The sequence below is a fragment of the Mesoplodon mirus genome (assembly GCF_964341445.2).
Source record: "Mesoplodon mirus genome assembly, chromosome: 4".
In the NCBI taxonomy this organism is placed as follows: Eukaryota; Metazoa; Chordata; class Mammalia; order Artiodactyla; family Ziphiidae; genus Mesoplodon; species Mesoplodon mirus.
Window position 1 is genome coordinate 138,998,789 of NC_138979.1, and position 9,175 is coordinate 139,007,963.

Consider the following 9,175-nt stretch of genomic DNA (forward strand, 5'->3'; position numbering starts at 1 on the left):
TACTGCCCCCCACTGTAGTCAGACTGGAGGGCTGCAGCAAAGAGGCACTGCATGAACACGTCTGATACAAAACCACTCCCTGTTTACATAAGACCAAACACTTCTTACACGAGTTCCTCAAAAAGCAACTCAATTAACTTCACTGCAATTACATGAGGTGTGACAGGAAGAGTATTCCCTGAAGCTCGCTTCAGCCCCAGGGAGTTTTAGGTAATGCTTAGTTGCCTAGAGAAAAGGGAAAACACAACTCCAGTCTTTCAGACAATGAGGTTCGAAGGAGCCACAGACCACATGTGAATCACACAGAATCTCAGGACCCTCCACTACCTAGACAGTCTCCCCTCTGTACTCCTGGTTAATAGGTCTTCCATCTCTCTGATCCACCCTAACCCCAGACTTTCCATTTTTCCACATTTCATGGGATTTGTGAAAACACAGAGTCATCAATATCTCTCAGAATCTTTTTTGCTAAAAATATATATCATAAAATTCTAGGTCCCTCAATACTTGACGAATGAAATCTGGTTTTCTGCTTGCATAATAATTCACTTTTAATGTGTTGGGTTTTCCAATGGAAGCCTGAAACCTTCGCATGGGAAGGTACCTTCACAATGATGCAATGGAAGCCAAACAGAACATATACCCTTGAGAGGGTGACCTCAGCCATCTCAAACAAGGCTCGCAGAACCAGCCCCTTGACTATAAAAAGCAGCACCTTTTTAAAAAAGTATTTATCTTGCCAATATAATTTTTTATTGTGATAAAAAACACATAACATGGAATCCAGCCTATTAACAACAGTTTAAGTATGCAGTACCGCATCTGTTCACTACACACGCACTGCTGTACAGCAGATCTCTAGAACTTTCCCATCTTGCATGACTGAAACTCTATACCCACTGCCCAACAACTCCCATTTCCCCTCCCCTAGTCCCTGGCAACCAACATTCTACTTTTAAAAGCACACCTTTAACTAAACCAAGTCCTGGGTCAGAAAACTCTAACCTAGAGGTGATGTTATAGGGAAGATCATTACGACATGGGAACCACACACGTTAAGATGCTGAACGCAGCCAGACCTGAAAATAAGCGAGCCTTTTGTAACACATCAGTGTTGCTCTAAGCTGGGTTGCTTTCTTTTCAGCGACAACTGTTCAAAACATGACAAGCTAAAACAGAGCCAACGACTATCCCAAGGGTTTCTGCAGAACGAGGTGAAGTCAGAAGATGGATCCAAACAGCTGGGCCACTCATTAAAGCAAAGAGGTGATGTTCTGGTCCGGGCTCCTGGTCTCAAAGGTCTCTTCTCCTAATTATCAGTTTTTCTATTACGGTGCTGCTAGCTCTGGCTGCCTTCCCAGGGTTGGTCTGTTGGGTTAACTAATCACCATGTAAATGTTTACAAAATGATCTGAGAGTGCTAAATAAACATCAAAGCATCAGAAATGAATAGCCAAGGTGTTAAGCAAAGCCTCAAAAGTTAGGAATTTAGACAGGGCCAAGGCTTAGCTAATGAGATTCACTTAACATCCACCCAGTTCATCATCAGCTAAGATCTGCTGAGAATCCCCAAGATGCTCTGGGATTTTCAGGGCTGCCACAGCTCTCAGACTCACTCTCTGAGTTCTACAGTCCCCTGGGCTGGAATCTGACCAACGTCATAAAAGTAAGACTATTCTGCTTCTGCTTGACTTTACATTTAAAAAAAAGAAAGAAAGAAAGAAAAAACCTCAAAAGTGAAAGAATTCTAACACTTGGGGTGGGGATTTGTCCATCTAAACCAATGAAAGAAGACCATAAAACTCACAATGGTAATGTGTATCTGTTAATCCCATCTTCCTAATTTATCTGCCCATTGGTAACTGTAACCATAAGTTTGTTTTCTATGTCTGTGAGTCTATTTCTGTTCTGTAAATAAGTTCATTTATAATTCAATATAAAAAAAAAAAGTCTCGGGCTTCCCTGGTGGCGCAGTGGTTGAGAGTCCGCCTGCCGATACAGGGGACACGGGTTCGTGCCCCGGTCTGGGAAGATCCCACATGCCATGGAGCGGCTGGGCCCGTGAGCCATGGCCGCTGAGCCTGCGCGTCCGGAGCCTGTGCTCCGCAACGGGAGAGGCCACAACAGTGAGTGGCCCGCGTACCAAAAAAAAAAAAAAAAAAAAGTCTCACAACGTACTGAGAAGTCCCAATCTTATCCACAGCTTTGAATCTGATACGCTATCATGCCCTGCTCTTTGGGAGGTCATTGGATTTTCACTAAATCAAACCTCTTTCATTTCACAGCAACTTTCCTTTTTTATCTCTTTATTTCATCTCCCTGCTTCTCAAGAACTGTGCTTAGTAAAACATTCTTTTGACTTAACAGGGAAAACAGCCCCACCCCTGGAGAAGAAATGATCATATGGAAACATCCAAAAGATGTTACATATGGTGACAAGTTGTCAGTACTCTTCTAGCACAGAAGGCATTTTTACTGGCTGATATTATTCCCCAAACGTTCACCAGTAATTTCATGTGCAAGAATTATTTTTCTCCCCACTTGGCAGAAATTTCTTTAAGGGCAAGGTTCACAATTTCAATTTCTTTTATAGCTTCCCCCAAATGCATAGTACAGTCTGTTCTTCACACCAGGGACTCAGTAAACATCATGGACTGACTTAGGATATGGAGATTCCTTACAAGGAAACTTACCCTGAATGAACGCTACAGAAATGAGCATATGAAGACTTTGAAACACAAGCATACCTCTACTTTCCCCATCCAACCCCTTTTTCAAAGGCATTTTCAGTCTTAGACATGTCCAAGCATAAGTAGAAAGTGAGCACCCACTGCCAAACTGTACCACGCAGAGCCATCTGAAGTTTGATTCTATGATTTAGTAATTAAGCCAGTGGATTCAATTTTCAGCTGCATTTTGGTTGTTGTTGTTATGGGATATGACTTTGGAGGAGAATCTGTATTAAAATACTTTCCAAAGTCCCCTTGTTTATAGAATGAGAATAATAATACCCATCTGGAAGGTTGTTCTGAGGGTTAAATATGGCAAGCAAGAGTAGCTAATCCCAGAGAAAGTTGATACAAGAGGGGAATTGAGAAAACAACTAAGAAAATACCTGCGATTTGCAAAGGAGGGGTAAACTGAAGAGGGGTTAACTTACATACATCAACAGGTCATAGATCTGACTTCCAAGAAGCAAAACAGGAGCTGTGGAATGCCATATCCCAGAAAGCAAGAATGGGCGAGGGACATATTATAAATATAAACAATATCATATTACTAAATGTTAACAGTAGTAGGTAATGTTCAGTGCTTCCTCAATCTTCAAAGGCAGATTATTGATAAATTTAATGTCAAACTAAAGCAGAAAGGCTGAAATGTAGTTGGAAGTTCAGAAGACACTTTTTTTTTTAAACTTCTGAGCATTTACTCTAAGTCTGGCCTATGCTGAGTACTTAGCATAAATGATTTCATTTAATCCTCCTAATTCTTTAAAGTAGATCTCATATTCCCATTTAATATGTAGAAACTGGAGCTTGGCAAAGTTAAGCTACTTGTCCAATGATACAATGCTAATAATGGTCATGGACCCGCGATTTGAACTCTGGTCTGACTCTATACTATCTCTCAGTCCTACACATGCACACAGAACACGTGAATGGGACCACTGGAATGGTACCATTGACAAATCACTTATCTCCACTTTTATGTGTTAACCAGCTGAACGGTAACAAGAACTAGAAATGACCATGGAACACTTGGTGGCCATAAACTCCTCCAAAATGGAAGGAGGAGGGGTGGGGTTCCTTCCTCCCTACGTGCCTTGATTCATTTATTGACTAATTATAGCCTATGAAACACTAGGGATACACAGAATAAGCATTCTCTTTTTTCTAAAGTAGCTTTGGTATTTAAAGGCAAAGAAGACATGAATTTTTACCTAAATATGATCATGAAGAGTCCTGTGTCTTCGATAATGGGCATAGTCCAGAAACTGATAATTGTTAAAGTACTTCCCCCCACAAATACTTAAGCGTGTCTAATCTGTGCAATTCAATGCTTTCCAGAGTCAGAGCCTAGCTGACACTCACCAGTGACAGGAATCTTCCTTAGAGATGAAGGAAGTTGGGTTTTGAATGATAAATCATCCTTCAAATTGCCAAGGACAATTCCAGTTTTATAAAGCCTGCCACAAACCTGGGCCTCTCATCACCATCTACCTTCCCAATCAAACTGCCAGAAGCCTTCATGACTCCTTTGGAATAAAAGGGCCAGTGTGGGCAATATTTTGGAGTTCTAACAAGGGATGGTTAAATAAGAGGCAGATGCAAAGAGCCATTAATCATAACAATTACTACCCAACAACCGCCCATAATAAGAACTATTCAGAGTATTTTCCTTCCAAATAACTCAAAACAAGGCTGCCAGAATGTGCAGACCCTGACAGGGAAGTCCATCAGAGACTGGTGTCACTGTGCTCCCTCTGGCAGCCCTGGCTGATGAAATCACAGTGCCAACTGGGATCAGAAAAGAGCAAGGTGGAGGTGCTGCTGGGATAATGAAGTCCCCAACATAAGGTCCACATGAAGTGGATCCATGAACTTGTGAACTTTCCAGCATCCAAGGTATAGAAAGGAGCTTGTAAGAATGGCAGACCAGCCAAAGGGGATGTCTGCTCTGGGCCAAAGGGAGTGAAAAGGGGACAAAGTCTGGTAAGGAAAAACCAAGTAATAAATGAGCACAATGCCAGAGCCCTAGCCCAGGCCTTTTATTTCCCCTCCAGATGGTCTAGCAGCTGAACAGCTACAAGGAATGTCTGGATGCCCCTCTTGGCTCAGCAGCTTTCCCTGGGTATCATAATAGATGCTTTTGGATCTGTGTTCAGACATAGCTGTTGAGGGTCCACAGTCCAGGCAGTGACCACCAAGTGACTAATTTACTTTATAACTAAAGAGATGAACATGGACAAACTCTGCTTTGGCAAAGCTTTTCATTCACGGCTTTAGCTTTCACTGTTTGGCAAGTCAGAGCCTCATAATGCTAATGGTCAAAATAAAATGTTTCTTGTTCTTCTCTTTTTTGCAAACACTTTAATTTGCTGCGAAGATTTCCAGGCTTACCATTTTGGACTAACTTCAGCACAAAGTGAAATAGTGACGAGAATAAATTCAAGTTTAGCAAAAGCTTAATAGAAAAAGCAATTGTCCCCATTTATGTGTTGATAATAGAATATTTCTGCCAAAAGCTGCTGCTCATCAAACCGATTACTGTCAGATAGCCTCCTCTCTGCTCAGATAGCACCTCACTTCTAGCTGGATACTAAAAGCACAAGAGTATCAGCAAGAATAAAATCAGAGTGTAAAAATATAACACAAAAGCTTAAATGTCACCACACCGGAAAACAATCATATTAAATTTGAAAGAAAATAACAACCTTTGCTAACTACAAAAAAAATTAACTTAACTAAGGGTATCCCACTAGCATTTATTCTAAAACATAAATAAGCTTTAGTATTTTACTATCCTGAATGATGTAGCAAACCCAAGCTTTTGTTAAACCTAATAGCTAGGTGGATTACCCAATCAAGTCATTAACTCAGGATGGCTGGAGGAATAAAATCATTAGGTTAGCACATGGTAGATTCAATAACCTGTAATCAGTTACTAAGTAAAATCAGGGAAGCAGAAAACAGCTGTATTTTTGCTACTTTCTTAAAAGAGACAGCTTGTAACAACTTTCACTTCTTGAGCCATATTTACTCAAATTAATTTAGAATGCCTGCAGCTCTGACTACCGTTCCCTGGGGTATAAAAATGAAGCACTTCTCATATCTATAAACAGTATTTTCCCAACTTTGCTTTTTAAGGGAGGATTAGATCATAAATAGTTTGTCATTTTTGCATCTAAAAGCTTGAATAAATGGTTAATTGCTGATATAAATTGCAATAAAGTGTCCTGATTTCAAATAAAGTTGCTCACTTGCATATTCCCATAATCTTTTAAAAATTCTATTTTATTTGTGAATAGGATAAAAATATCTTTTTGCAAGCTTCAGTAAATCTCTCAAGACCCTGCCCAACAGATGTAAGTTCAATAGCCAGAATTCAAACCACATAATTTATTGGCTTACAAATGAATTGGCACCTATAAAAATAAACCTCCTGAAAAAGCTTTAGGATGTTTGAATCCCTCTAAAATGATCTGGCTAAATGTGCCAACCCTTTATCAATGTAAGACTGATAAAATATATTTTCATTATCAACATAAAATAGAAGCACCAAGATTGGTGAAATGGTAGTGTACAAAGTCATTTGCAGTGACACTTAAAACAATTTATTTGAACAACATTTGACTTATGATAAGAACGTTGTCTATTAAGATTGGCTGTTCAAAATTCCCTGGAGCCCTATTCTCCCCCTCTGACAGTTAACATCTTTTGATATTAAGGGTCACCACATATCTAAATGAAAAAAGAACAAGAAAAAAGACACCCATGCCACTCTGAGTAAGTGTCTATTAAGATGACTGATCCTTGACATTTTACTGCAAAGACCGTGCCTGCGATGGCTGCCTTTCCATTGCCCCCTGTAAAGCCTTTTCCTGCCTTGGCAATATCTTTGCTGATGTCCAACCCATTTGGAACATCCGTTAAGTCCTACATTTTATCTATACTGCAGTTCAGAATGCTTTCCTCTAAGGAATCACCAGAGACCAGGGGAAAATAAACACATCTGCAAAGAAACTCCCCAGCGGTTCACTTCACCACTCTAAGGACACTGACAACAGCTGATGAGACCACAGCAAACTGTTTTATCATGTCACTGTTACACACAGTCTGAGAATTTCCACATCCCTCTTCAACTCCACAGCAAGACCTGCCAATATTTCAGGTCAGCTACCAATACGTTAGCCACTAGGGAAGACTCAGAATTAAGCTGACACAGAAAAAAAATACATATCCTTGCAGATTGTCAATCCTCAGGAAACAAGTAAACAGATATAAATTTATGTTAATGTATTTAAGGGAGCGGGATTGAGAACCTTCCATGGTCTCAGAAGCTTAGCCCATGTGCCTCGGTTGACTTTATTAGGATTCTAATCCTAAAAAATGCTTCCACCTCAGTCACAAAAGACAATCATGCGATCCGTTTTGATTTCACAAATTCAGGAGTTAAGTTCTATGGCAAGCTCATCTCAGGAACTCCTCAACACCAGGAGGGGATCTGCCCCAGTCAAGTAAAGAAAGCAGAAGATCTCATAAGAGCTAAGTTGTCTAGAAACAAGGTGCATGGTAGGGCAATCTTTCCAGCTCCCATTTTACTTGCACCAACTTAGCCCCGGTTTGTCAGGGCTGAGGCTGGGAAATCGCCTCTTCCTATCTCTATCTCTTTCAGCTTCACAGAAAGAGCTTTCAGCAGTAAACTGTTTCCATCAGCTTTGTCCTTTTGTCAGAGACCGGTTTGGTAGCTGCAGAAGCCCAGCCCCTGGAACCCTGGAAGCTTCTGCCGCGACACTCCACACTTCCATTCCGTGGGTCTGGCGGTCAAGGGTTTCAGGCAATAGCCGAGCGTCATTTTTCTCCTTTCTTAGTAGTCGCACCTGGGTAAAGTCTTTCTCTGTGCCTTGATCCTTGACACCTTCTACAATGGGTCCAAACAGCTCTCCGCTACTTACACAGCCCAGACTAACACCTCGGGTTTCCCCAGACAGGTTTCTCTTCAGTTTCCCAGTCACAGGGGTGCCTGGGTGGCACAAGGCAACAGAACAACCACCCTTTCTGCTCCCCCACCACCACCCCGGGACTCAAGTCCTCTCCTGGACCAGCACACAGTAGCCGCCTTCAGCTGGCAGTGCGGGCGGGGACAACGCGGGTGGCGGAGGTGCCCAGACCCGGCTGCGCTGCAAAGCCGGGAGGCGAGGTGCGGCCGGAGCGCGGGTGCGCCGCCCAGGTGCCCGGCAACGCGTGATGCAGATGCGCCCCCGACCCGCCCGCCCATCGCCACCCCCGGAAACTCCAGACACCCCATTGTGTCCCCGGGCAGCAGCTCTCTCGGCCCCCGCCGTCCTCGCTTACCTTCTGTCGGCCTCTCCGTTGCGCCCGAACAGCCGGTCGCCTGCCTCCAATGCTCTGCAAAGCGGGGGAGGACGCTTTGTTAGGGCTCCAGAAGCGGGACAATACTTCGCAGTCAGCGCCGGGGTTCAGGGCGGGCGTCCTTCAAAAGGACGCGAATGGGGACCCGCGCGAGCGTCATTTCCATTTGTAAGGGGCCAGCGCTCACAAAAGCGCGGCTCCTGGGGGCTGCAGCGCGCATCCTCCCCGCCCGCTGGCCCGCTCTCCCGGACCGACCCCTCCTCCGCCTCCCACACCGCCCCCTCCCCTCCTGGTAAGCCTGGAGCGCCCCGGCCCGAGCTGGCCTCCGGGCTACCCGCTTCCTCGCTGCCGCACCCTGCTCCCGGCCCACGGGGACAACCACCGCCCGGCCCCAGCCCGGCAGGGGAAGCCCCAGCCTGTTCCGGTGCCTGGGCCGCCAGGGCGCGCAGGGCCTCGCCCACAGCGCGGGGGCAGCGAGAGGCCTCCGCGCACCCCCAGGCCGCGGGGCGGGGGTCCGCGGGAGCGGGCTCCGTGCTTACCGCGTCCCGGGGCTCAGGCGCCTGGCGCTGCCGCGGGTGCCATGGCCGCGGGCGCACTCGGGGCTCGGAGGCGGCGGCGGCGGCGGCGGCAGTGGCAGCGGGACGGCCGCGCCCAGCGCGCTCGGCTCCCGGCTCGGCCGCGGCCACCCGAAGCTTTGGACGCAGGGGAGGAAGGGCCAGGCCCGCGCGGGGAGGAGGAGCCAGGGCGACGCCGGCCCGGGCGCGGCTCCTCCTCCGCGGCCCGCGCAGCTGGGGCCGCTGAGGGAGGAGCGCTGGGCGCCGCCCGGGCCCTCGTGGGGTCCCTCTCCCCCCACTCCACCCCTTCCACGGGGACTGCGCCTCTGTTGGCCGGAGCACGGAGAAGTCCGGTCCCGGCTTGGCTGTGACCCTGGGGCGGTCGCCTCGGAGATTTGAACTTGGAAGCTCCGGGGCTTGACGGGGCGCAGCTGGAGGAGGTCAACAGAGGTCGACCCCCTGCCGGATAGCTTCTCCTTCCTTCCAAAGGCACCTGCACAAACCCCTCTGTGCCTAGGACACCCGCCG

General features: G+C 46.0%; 1 protein-coding gene across 14 annotated transcripts in view; it reads right to left on the minus strand.

Moving 5' to 3' along the window:
- Window positions 1–8,742, minus strand: part of NIN (ninein) — a 108,213-nt gene extending 99,471 nt beyond the window's left edge. For all 14 annotated transcript variants that reach the window (XR_014293747.1, XM_082617626.1, XM_082617633.1 and 11 more), the window contains exons 1-2: window positions 8,633–8,742; window positions 8,076–8,129 (exon numbers count right to left, since the gene is read on the minus strand). The gene's annotated coding sequence lies outside the window, so the exon portion shown is untranslated. The remainder of the gene's footprint in view (window positions 1–8,075; window positions 8,130–8,632) is intronic.
- Window positions 8,743–9,175: the final 433 nt, after the last annotated feature.